The 12,318-nt window shown below is 39.4% G+C and overlaps 1 protein-coding gene and 1 pseudogene across 9 annotated transcripts in view; one reads left to right on the top strand and one right to left on the bottom strand.

Annotated features, from left to right (window-relative positions):
* Positions 1 to 12,318, bottom strand: part of NCOA2 (nuclear receptor coactivator 2) — a 315,226-nt gene that overhangs the window by 175,505 nt on the left and 127,403 nt on the right. The gene's annotated exons all lie outside the window — the stretch shown is intronic.
* The window catches only part of LOC136329795 (beta-1,3-N-acetylglucosaminyltransferase manic fringe pseudogene), a 32,343-nt pseudogene that overhangs the window by 18,953 nt on the left and 1,072 nt on the right, over positions 1 to 12,318 (top strand).

Genomic DNA, 12,318 nt, shown 5'->3' on the forward strand with positions numbered 1-12,318 from the left:
TCGTATGTAAGCATGCCTGAATTCATTTATTTTGATCATACAACTATGAGATTAGTTTAAGATAAAGATAGCACTGATGAATTAACCTACCCCATATTTATTAAAATAGAGTACTACTTTGTAAGATTTTTCAAAGCAGATTAATTTAGCAACTAAAAATCTATGAATCTGCCTTAGAATGCTAATTCAATTAATGTTTTGCTTGTAATATGCAGTAAAAGGAAAGATATATGTTGAAAATATATCTTGTCACATTTAAAAAAGCAACACAGGCATCTTTTTTATTTTATTTTTCTAAATACAGCAGTTTATTAAAGCAAAGGGGAACCCTCTCTTTGCCAACTTTCAGTCAACATTTACTTCTGGTCTTGATTATACACAAGATCTAGCACAGTAAATGACAGATTTGCCATAAATATATTTTTTTTAGTTAACAGAAAATAATAAGCTCAAAGAAGTAGGAGCAAACATAAGCACCAGAGTACTGTCAAGGAGACTGAGATCATTAATATAAATTTTTTACATGTTTCAACTGACTAAATGTACCTGTAATCGGTACTCCGTTTACACATTTAAAGGGTTATGCTTACGTGAGGACAGTGCAGTAAGCAGTAATTACGTTCTTTCTTTTGTGTTCTTTAATAGGAAAATTGAAAAGTTCTTTCCCCTTTGTAAATTAAATGCTTTTAATAAAGTAAGATTTTTAGGGGAATAAATATTCAACTTCTTAAGCTGTAAACTACTAAAAGCTGCTCTCATTGGACTTGACCATGGAGAAGCTACAGTGATATAAATGTTTTCCAGAGCTTAACATTAATGCTTTCAACATCAAAAAGTAAAACCGGAATCATGTCAGCGCTGTGCTCTGCCAAGCTTTAGACAAAGAGTGAGTAACAGTACAGTGTGGCCAGATCCTTGCTGCGACCGACATGGGCAGAAACGCTGCAGCACGCTCTATGACCAAATGATCATTTGCTTCTGACCACATGTGTGTGCACACTTGCCCACAACCTTTGGGTTTGCAAAACACGGTTTCTCCATAGTACACGATCAGGCCTTTCCCTCGCTCCTGAACCTCACTGCCTAATGAAGGAAGGTCCCAGCTAAGGCCCTTCACGGAAAATACTTTCCACAGGAAAAATTTTATGGAGATTCTAGTAAATTGGATAAGGACATTGGAAAATTGTTGGGTTTCTGAGCACATGCATAATTACCAAAAGAAAAGCTATATTAACAAGTACAAATTTTGAGTCCACTGATTTCCAACTTATGAAAGTTACCTATAAACACTTGAAAAATAGTTTTGAAAAGACATACATTCTTTGTATTTCAGAATGTGTTCAGACTTGGCCGACTCTGTGGGATCTCTGAAACATCAAGCTTTTTCACTTTTCTTCTCCCATCTTTAAAATGTCTATAAACTTCCATCACCAGTGTTCTGCTACAGGTATAGACATGGTTAAAATGCACTGATTCATCCTAAAAGGAGGGATGTTTACAGAAATTAAGCCAGATTCAGTCAAAGCAAAGCACATGCTTCAACACGAAAACCCTACCCCCGCCTACAAAATGTCCTTGTAGCGTCTCACTTAGCTTCACTTCTCTTCTCCTCCACCCTAATTTTTCTGTCATGTTGGTTTAGACTACCATGTGCTTTTCCTTTGATAACAGCAATTTTAAAAGGCTAAAGGTTTTTTTCCTGACCATAGATTTAATACAGCAGTCTGATAACGGATTGGTCTAAGAGCAGAGAATCCCTTTGCTCCACCTCCTAACATCTGCCACAAGACTCAGATTACAAATCAACCCAAATGAGGGGATCAAAGGGTGTGTGAAGAGGGAACACAAGGAAAAGGAGAACCCAGTGGTTAGTGGTTAAGTCATGTGTAGAAACCATAATAAAGTTTCAAGTCTTTATTTGATGCAATCATACAAAGGAACATCATGTTAGAAGTAACAGTAAACTGAATGTTTAATGTTTTTTAAAAAAAGGACTTTATAATTTCCTAAATAGAAATCCTCTTTGAAAATGTAAAATCCTCCTTTTTATTGTTCAATCTATGGAGATTTATGAAATATGTATGGATATTTTCAAAGAAAATGATTTTTTCATCCCCAGTTTTTATATAGTCATATCTAATGCCACCAGAAATATTACAGAGAAATACAATAATTACAAGCCAACTACTTATACAATGTATGTAGCTACTTAGACATTTTACTAGATAAATTTCACCTTTGATATTTTAAATGTTAAAACTGACCTGTGAACTGCTTTTAATAATTGTTTGTAAGTCTTCTAAGTTTACTGCAGTGGAAAAAAAAATCAGTAACTACTTATGTATTGCCAAACTAAACCTCTTATTTTAAATAAGAGTAGTCTAAGGCAGTTAGTTAGCAAACATCTCAGAAATTTCAGAGTCCAAATGGTTTTAACACACAACTTTAAACCTCTCCCCCATAATGTCAAGGAAACATTTAACTAAAGGAACAATAAAAACTTGTAAAACGCTGACTTTTTTAGGTTAAATGTGCTTGATGGTTCTCTAATATATACAAGCACCCGAAAGGCAATTCAGATCCAACTTTACCCCATTAGAACAATGAAATTCTCAAAGTGTACAGGGTGTAACCCGATCATAATTGCTGTGAAGGGTGAGAGTTGACTAAATCTTGATGCTAAATCTTGCCATCTGTAGGTGCTTGACATCCTGGCATTTTTTTTATGTAGGGTCAAAAGTTTACAGTATATTTTTCCATTCATTACTAATCACAAAATTCTTTTACTTCATGTCATCTTGGAACAGTACTCTGAACAATTTTGATCCTACCAAACTATAAGTTTACACAACATGAACGTTATCCCAAATCCAATGCATATTTCTATTATGGATACAGTCTTTAATGATTAGGTAAGTAATATTTATTTTTATATTTAGCAAAAGGATTGAATTTCCCCCAAATAATTCTCCCAAAGACCTTTATTTTTAACTAGAACAATTATTCTAAGACTCCACAAAACTACTGGTGGCATATAACCCAACAATTCACATTTAAAAGACGGTATTCACACTGAGGATGTTAAATTCATCGTCACTAGGTGAACTCCACTATTATTCATGCTGCTCAGAAATCCCACTCATTTTACCTATGTTCACAACAGAAAAACACGAATGCATCGTCTCCCATGACTGGGATTCAGGACTGGGGAACTGTCATAACGAGTTAGACAAACGGGTTTACACTACAATTAACATATTAAAATGTCTGCTTATAAAAAGCCCATGCGGGCCCTGGCGGGTTTGCTCAGTGGTAGAGTGTCGGCCTGGCGTGCAGAAGTCCCGGGTTCGATTCCCGACCAGGACACACAGGAGAGGCGCCCATCTGCTTCTCCACCCCTCCCTCTCTCCTTCCTCTCTGTCTCTCTCTTCCCCTCCCGCAGCTGAGGCTCCATTGGAGCAAGGATGGCCCGGGCGCTGGGGATGGCTCCTTGGCCTCTGCCCCAGGTGCTAGAGTGGCTCTGGTCGCAACATGGCGACCCCCGGAGGGGCAGAACATCGCCCCCTGGTGGACAGAGCGTTGTCCCCTGGTGGGCGTGCCGGGTGGATCCCGGTCGGGCGCATGCGGGAGTCTGTCTGTCTCTCCCCGTTTCCAGCTTCAGAAAAATACAAAAAAAAAAAAGAAGAAGAAAAGAAAAAAAAAGCCCATGCGTATCTAACAAAAAGGCCCTTTCACCCAAGCAGTAGGTTGATCTGTGGTTCTGCTCATTAAAAAAAAAAAGTATGAACATGAAATTTTCTAAGATCATCTTGACAGTTTTATTTTTCTCATTTACAGTTATCACATTTACTAGACAAACTCTAGCCTTAATTATTCACAGAAATTGCCAGTGAACTGAAATCATCACCATAAATTCAGTAAGAGACATGAGAAAGCATGTAAGGGTGGAATATAATCCTTTAAAACAAAGAAAGTGACCTTGGCCAAGTAGCTCAGCTGGTTAGAGCATCATCTCCATACACCAAGGTTGCAGGTTCGATCCCCAGTCAGGGTATATATACAAGATTCAACCAATGAATGCATGAATAAGTGGAAGAACAAATCAAATCATTGTCTCTCTGTCCCTCCCTTTCCTTTCCCCTCTAAAATCAATAAGTAAACTAACCGAAAAAGAAAGTACTAACAAATACTTGCAGTTCAGCTTATAAAGTAATACACCAAAAAAAAAACTATATGAATCGTGTAAATCTGAATTTTTTTCAATATATAAGAATTTATTGTTTAAAAGAACCCCCCTGAGTCCTATTTTAAAATGAATTATCTGGCAATACAAATGATCAACTCCTACAAATTATTTTATATGTAGGAATCTGATATATTAAACAAGTTAAATCAATGTAATATTACCCTAATTTTTAAAAACCCTAGCTAATTGAAGGGGAACAAGTTAAGCAAAGAAAATATGAAGAAAATTTTGAATTAATGTTTCTAATTAGCAAGGCTTTCACGTAGACTTAAAAGCAAAATTTCCTTTCCTGATTAATGAGAACATCACACAAAGAACTAGACTCTAATTGGTAATTCTTTCAGAGAGTTAGAAGGGGGCAGATGTGACAAAGAGTAGAAGACAAGTTCTCCGATGAAAATAACTGCAACAAAAATCTTGTGTTACAGCTGTATGGTGGTTATAGATATATAGATAGATGGTGGTTCCTATGCTTTAAAAAGAACACTTTTGAAAATTATAAAGGCTGTGTAGCTTATGGTATACTATACATGGTAGCAAAATATTTTGGCCAAAAAGATAAACTTACTCTGCTCAAAATAACACTAAACTTTGCAAAGCGCTTTTTGTCAACTTAGATAGAAGGTGAAATATTCACTGAAAAGACTTTTGAATTGTTCTATTAAAGACTCTCTAATTAGCAGATATATTTCAATGTTTGTCATTTATTTAAATAAGAGAAGTTCATAATACACTCAAAGAATACCAGTTTCTTCCTCCAAGATTCAAAGAGGCACAAAACCAATACGAAATGGATGGGCCAACATTAAATGAAGAGAAAAATGAAGGAAATAATTTGGGATAGGACCCATACAGCACTGCAATTTAAAAGATAAGGGAAGGAAAAAAAGAGTAACATTAAAGGGTAGCAAACTGAGGGGATTTCAGAAGCAAATTCAATAATACTGCAGCAGTAATTTCTGAGTGCCAAATTTTAAGTACAAGTATATCAACTAGTTTCAAAATAACAAATCTGAAATGCTGAAACGCAGGCCTTTTAAACACATAGACATCAACTACATACACATGGCATTTTAAATTTTCTTATAATTTTTCATTCTTTATTAGCTGCTAACATTCTACTTTATATTTTGCTGTCCCATTTTACAAATAATTTTATAATCAATATCAACAAATAATAAAATATAAATATACTAAAGCCAAAATGGTTAATCCGTATTGTGGAAGTATCAGTACTTTCTTTTTATTGCCAAATAATATTCTATAATATGTATCTATCCCAGTCTAATTAGCTATTTATCAGCTTATGTACATTTGTATTGTTTTTACTTTTTGGCTACTCTAAATAATACTGCTATGAACACTCCCATATTCATATTGTTGTAAATAAAGAAAATCTACTAATTAGTTTTTGTTAATGGAATAATGTAGATCATTGGGAGCCAAGATATCCGAAGAAGCCAAAACCTGGTCTTTTGTAAGGTCTGGAATGATTTCTCCCTCCCTGAACATCCAATTACTACCTTCCTACCAACTTGCTTTAGTACCGCTCAAAGCTCCTCCTTCCCATCATCTGCAACCCTTTGGTTCCCACCATCATCTCACCTGTATCACTTCAAGAGCCTAAATGTGTCTCAGTCTCCAGCCTTGCCCTCCTCTGGTCCTTTCACCCTAGTGCAGGATCGTCATTCTAAAATACAAGTTTCGCCCTGGCTGGTTGGCTCAGTGGTAGAGCGTCGGCCTGGTGTGCAGGAGTCCCGGGTTCGATTCCTGGCCAGGGCACACAGAAGAAGCGTCCATCTGCTTCTCCACCCCTACCCCTCTCCTTCCTCTCTGTCTCTCTCTTCCCCTCCCGCAGTCAAGGCTCCATTGGGGCAAAGTTGGCCCGGGCACTGAGGATGGCTCTGTGGCCTCTGCCTCAGGCGCTAGAATGGCTCTGGTTGCAACAGAGCGATGCCCCAGATGGGCAGAGCATCGCCCCCTGGTGAGCATGCTGGGTGGATCCCGGTCGGGCACATGCGGGAGTCTGTCTGACTGCCTCCCCGTTTCCAACTTCAGAAAAATACAAAAAAATAAAATAAAATAAAATACAAGTTTCATCATTTCATTGTCTGGCATCAAATTATCAATGGATGCCCAAGATTAAAGTAGAAATGCCTTAACAAGTAAAAGACTCTTAGGTGATCTGGCCCCACTAACCTTGGCCATCCTGATCTCTGACTACTTCTTTTGAATGTATGAGGAACTAGTTCAGTAAGCTACTCTCTTTGTACACACTGCCCTGTCGAGAGCTTGGAATTGCCCCTCCCCTCCCCATGGGTGTTTGCCTTAGCCACAGAACTGTTTACCACTGACCATTTAAATTCCCCCATCTCCATGATAACATTAGCTCTAAGTGAGCAAAGCGTGTCTTTTCCCCAGCTAGTGGATCCAGTATAATGCATGTCATAGAATGAACACAATACCAATTTGTGGTTTTGATAAGAAAATACTAATTATTGGCATACTTGAGTAATTTCCATGAGTAGGCACAACTTTTCTAGCTCTGGGCTTGAAAAAAACTTATAGAAACACAAAGCTTACAAACCGTAGTCTTAGCTAATTATCTCCAATAGAGGAACACAACCCTTCCTGTCAGGTCACATGGCTGGTTCCCAATGGAATTGACATCCACCCTTCGATGCAGCCCTAGTGTAACCAGAAATTGGACAAAATGCTTGTTCTAACCCGGGCCCCTGGGCAGGACTGGTTCAGAAATAGGCAGGTAATGTAAGCTGGACCAGTGAGTCATTCCTGTGATTTTGTTGGCGCAGTCAAAGAAGTGCTCACTTTAAAGGGAAACACTAGCTGTTAAAATGATATAAGCCAGAGCCGCTCAGGACCTTCTCTGCCATCACATAAAGTCCTAATTGAAAAAAGAAGCCAACACAGAGGAAAGTGGAAACAAAAGAAAGAGGAAAGGTTCTGGTGGCATCATTAAATTCTCCCATCCAGATGTGCCCCGAGCCAGTTGTAGCCTTAAACTCATGAGAAAGTAAATTCACTGGTTTGCACTGAGTTTCTTTGGGCAGTCACGAGTCCAGGGACACAAATCAGGAGTCATCTACTTGGGTTAGCCTATAACTAGGCATCAAATTCCTTTGTTCTCTAGGTAATCAATTTGATACAACTGAAGGATTAGATTTGGTTATATAGAATTCTTCCCTATATCGTGCAAAATGGAGAAATACTAAATTTTATACTCAGTCGACACCAACTACTTCCCTATGGGTAAAGGAAGAAGTTTTTTCTGAATAGTGTCCATGAAATGTTATAGAATTGGGAGTTCATCTAAGCTGTATTTCTTTTGTTAGAGGTAGGAAAAGGTATTGAAACAAAGACATTGTCTTTATTCAGTGACTTTTAGAGTATAGTAGAAAGAGCAATACGACAAAGAAAAATCAGAAAAGCAGGTTTGAGAGCTAGTATCCATACTATACAACCTTGTTCCTAAAGGATGGTTTTGGACACCACTGTTGGCGGCTTCCCATTACACACGGGAGTGTGCGGGCTGTGTGGAAAGAATGCCACATCCCATACAGTTACGTGCAGAGGGAAGGAGGGGGTAAGCGGAATGTATCAGCCATCCTGGCTATGTAAGCGTCTGAGGAAGATGCTAAGCAGCATAAGCCAGTCATTAAAATTTAAGAAAAATAAATTAGAAATCCTGGGTATGAAAGATGTTTCTGTAGCTGTAGTAGCTTAAATCCCTTCTATTCAGGGAACATAAGCAGCTGCTAATATAGAAACATTATGCAGCGGCCTCTAGTAGCTCAGGGGAAAAGGTAAGTTAACTGCCAGTGGCTAGGGACTATTCCCAGAAAAGCCTCTGTACTCGGAAACTCTTCACCCCACTGGGTTTTTTGAACGGGACAGCACAAGTAAACACACTAAACAGAATCAGAGGCCTCAGAAGGAGAAATGTGGCCTCTGCCCCAGTGTGCTGCCTGAACACCATGGCCAAAGCTCAGGACTAAGTGGTTTGATGTGGGGGGTGTTCCACAGCTATGCCACAGTATCTGTTTTGAAGAAGCATTAAGCTTTAGAATTTCTGGTTCTTACCCCTACAAAATGAAAATTATACAATAAAACCACTATCGAACAGAATGTTCGTAAGTAGAAGAGTTATGTTACCCCACTACGACCATCAAACTTGGTTCATTATTATTCAAAGCACTCCTAAAAGTGTGTGACTACATGATCTCCTATTTTAGTAAATATAACATTCTTTTTTTGGTTGTTTTTTTTTTTTTTTTGGACAGAGACAGAGAGAGTCAGAAAGAGGAACAGATAGGGGCAGACAGACAGGAAGAGAGAGAGATGAGAAGCACCAATTCTTCATTGTGGCACCTTAGTTGTTCACTGATTGCTTTCCCATATGTGCCTTGACCGGGGAGCTACAGCAGAACCAGTGACCCGTTGCTCAAGCTAGTAACCTTGGGTTCAAGCCAGATGAGCCCGCGCTCAAGCCAGCAACCTTGGGTCCTCTGCGTCCCAGTCGGACGCTCTATCCACTGCGCCACCACCTGGTCAGGCAGTAAATATAACATTCTAAAGATAATTTTACCTGTATTATTTAAGTTCTTTCAGTCCTAAGGACTATCATTCTGAATATTTGATACCAATATAAATGATGAAACTTTATAAGGAGTAGGTGATAATAAAGAATGTCTACTAGTCTACTAATCCCAACTAATGATTGAGTGTGTACACACATGTGTTATGTTCTAAGTTCCTTTCAGGAGACTCTATTTAATATCAACTTAAAAGGAAAATATTATTTAATTCAGCATCTCAGTATAGGGGGTTTCATGTTGATCCAAGTTCATTATATCCAAGTAGATGCACACACATGATGATAAAGATTAATAAAAGTATATTATCATGTACATATCAGCTACCACAAAATCACTTGTTCAAAAAATAAATACATGGGTGACAGGGTAACTATTCTAAATCCTATCTTTACTACTAATTAGTTACACAAAATTAGACAGGTCATTGGATTTGTTTTCTCCTGATTGCAAAACTTCCCTCATAAACCCATGCATTTTTCAATACCACTAATAATAGTGCCAGCTGGTAGTTCTGAGTCTGGCATAAAAGTGATGGGATCCGCTTCTGGTGTACAGTGACTACCCAGAGTGACCCAGGGTCGTGCCTGATAATGTATCCACTGTGTGCAAGCATGGGGTTTGTATATTTGTGTGTAAACAGTAATTGGTGAGTTGTTGCCCAAGAGAGAGGACAAAGAGGAGTAGAGCAGATAGCCTGGGCAATAGGTGGAGCTTGGCTGAGTTGCTGACCTGAAATTTTCAGAAATATAATTCAGCCTGAGCTAAGAACCAGAACTGGAGATGAGGACTAGAAGCAGATGATAAGGAGAGAGAGGAGAATGAGGAAATTAAAAGCTAATTTTTTAAAACAATGTTCCAAGTGATAGGCATTGTTCTAAGTACTTTATGTGAAATATCTCAATATAAGAACCACATACAGGTATTGATAGACTTATGACCTATGCAACTTATGACCATTTGACTTTACGACCACAATCACTAGCCACGACTGCTCCGCGTCTGGCAGCACAAGTGTTGCCCAGCTGGGCGTACGACAATGCAGACCAGCTTCTGGCAGCACTACCATCTCCGCGTGCACCATTTCAACTGTTATTTCAGACTCGTTACAATAATGAAAGAAAATTATGATAAAATATGACTTAAGATTTTTATAACATCATTTCACAGTACTGTACATATAGCCTACTCAACTTACGACCAAATAGTGTTATAACCGGTCTTTCGGAACCAATTGTGGTCGTAAGTCGAGCACTAGCTGTATAAGAAAAGAACAAAAGTCATAGAGATGTAGGGAAGTGGAATTTGAAGCATAAGAATAGATTAGACTCAAGTTGGTATCAAAAATAAAGGAGCTGTCTGACCGGTGGTTGAGTAGTGGATAGAGCACCCATGTGGGATGCTGAGGACCCATGTTTGAAACCCCAAGGTCACTGACTTGAGCAAGGGGGCAATGGCTTGGCTAGAGCCCCCAGTCAAGGCACATATGAGAAGGAATCAATGAACAACTAAGGTGACACAACAATGTGTTGATGGTTCTCATCTCTCTCTAGCAAAAAATAAAATAAAATAATAAAGAGGCCGCTAGGTGGGCTGACTTTAGATGTTCGATAAAAGTAGACCTTTTCTATTCTGTCCAATGTACCTGCAATTACTTGTAAAAAGATATGTTCTTTTTTCATAAAGACTTCTTAAATTTATTTGTTTTAGAGAGAAGAAAGAGAAAGGAAAAGGGCGGGAGCAGGAAGCATCAACTCCCCTAGGTGCCTTGACCTGGCAAGCCCAGTTTCGAACAGGTGACCTCAGCGTTCCAGGTCCACACTTTACTCACTGTCACCACAGATCATGCAAGACATTTTCTTATAATATCCATACATTTGTAATAATTTTAATATCATCAAGCTTAACCACTTTTTATACCTCTTCAGTTAGAGATATTTGTTCTTCAATTGGAGAATATACCAGATACAATATCTTAAACTCTAGTAGATAATTAAGTTTTATTTAGTGCTTTATATAAACATAAGCATTATGGGTCTCCCTCTACCATTTAGGAGTGAAATTTACAATCTAGTTGGGCTACTTTTGAAATGTAGCAGGCATCATTAACAGACCACATCCTTAAGACACTGTCAGCTAAAATTGTAACAGCAGTTATTTTTCTGTTTTTGTGGCACCTGAATCTCATCAGCAAAAGATATCCCTTATTTGTTTCATTCTAGCTATTCCTGTTGTAATGATTTAGGACACATAGTAGGGCTGTAGACTGCATAGCAAGATAATCACAAGATCAAGAGTATTGTGAGATGGACAGCAGTGGGCCCAGTCACTCTTCCCCCACTGTACACCTACTACAATGCTTTCTTTTTATATTTGTTAATACATTACTTTATAACCCCATTTATGTAACTTGATCTTTTTTCTTTTGACAGGGACAGAGAGAGAGTCAGACAGAGGGACAGATAGAGATAGACAGGAAGGGAGAGAGATGAGAAGCATCAATTCTTTATTGCGGCACCTTAGCTGTTCATTGATTGCTTTCCATATGTGCCTTGATGGGGGAGGGGGGGCCTACAGCAGAGCGAGCAACCCCTTGCTCAAGCTAGTGACTCTGGGCTCAAGTCAGTGACCTTGGACTTCAAGCCAGTGACATTTGGGCTCAAGCTAGTGGCTATAAGGTAATGTCTAAGATCCCACACTCAAACCAGTGACCACGCACTCAAGCTGGCAAGCCGTGCTTAACCCGGATGAGCCCACTTTCAAATCAGTGAAGTTGGGGTTTTGAACCTGGGTCCTCCGTATCCCAGTCGGACACTCTATTCACTGTGCCACCGCCTGGTCAGGCTGTAACTTAATGTTTACCTGCAATTTCTTTTTTTTCTTTTTTTTTGTATTTTTCTGAAGCTGGAAACGGGGAGAGACAGTCAGACAGACTCCCGCATGCGCCCGACCGGGATCCACCTGGCACGCCCACCAGGGGGCGATGCTCTGCCCCTCCGGGGCATCGCTCTACTGCAACCAGAGCCACTCTAGCACCTGAGGCAGAGGCCAAGGAGCCATCCCCAGCGCCCAGGCCATCTTTGCTCCAATGGAGCCTTGGCTGCGGGAGGGGAAGAGAGAGACAGGAAGGAGGAGTGGGGTGGAGAAGCAAATGGGCGTCTCTCCTATGTGCTCTGGCTGGGAATCGAACCCGGGTCCCCCACACACCAGGCCAACGCTCTACCGCTTAGCCAACCGGCCAGGGCCTACCTGCAATTTCTTTTACTACCTTGTGAGATGTGGGAGGAACAAAGGCCACACATGATGTTTCTGTACACCTTAAATATCCCTGCTTTACTGTGTGCATGGTAACTGCTCCCAAATGAATGTAGACTACATTGAAAGAGACTGTCCATTGGTTGAAGAATGAAATGCCATTTGTATCACTAGAAGAAGTCTTATGTTAGAGTATAAACAAGA

The sequence above is a fragment of the Saccopteryx bilineata genome, chromosome 3, assembly GCF_036850765.1.
Source record: "Saccopteryx bilineata isolate mSacBil1 chromosome 3, mSacBil1_pri_phased_curated, whole genome shotgun sequence".
NCBI lineage: Eukaryota > Metazoa > Chordata > Mammalia > Chiroptera > Emballonuridae > Saccopteryx > Saccopteryx bilineata.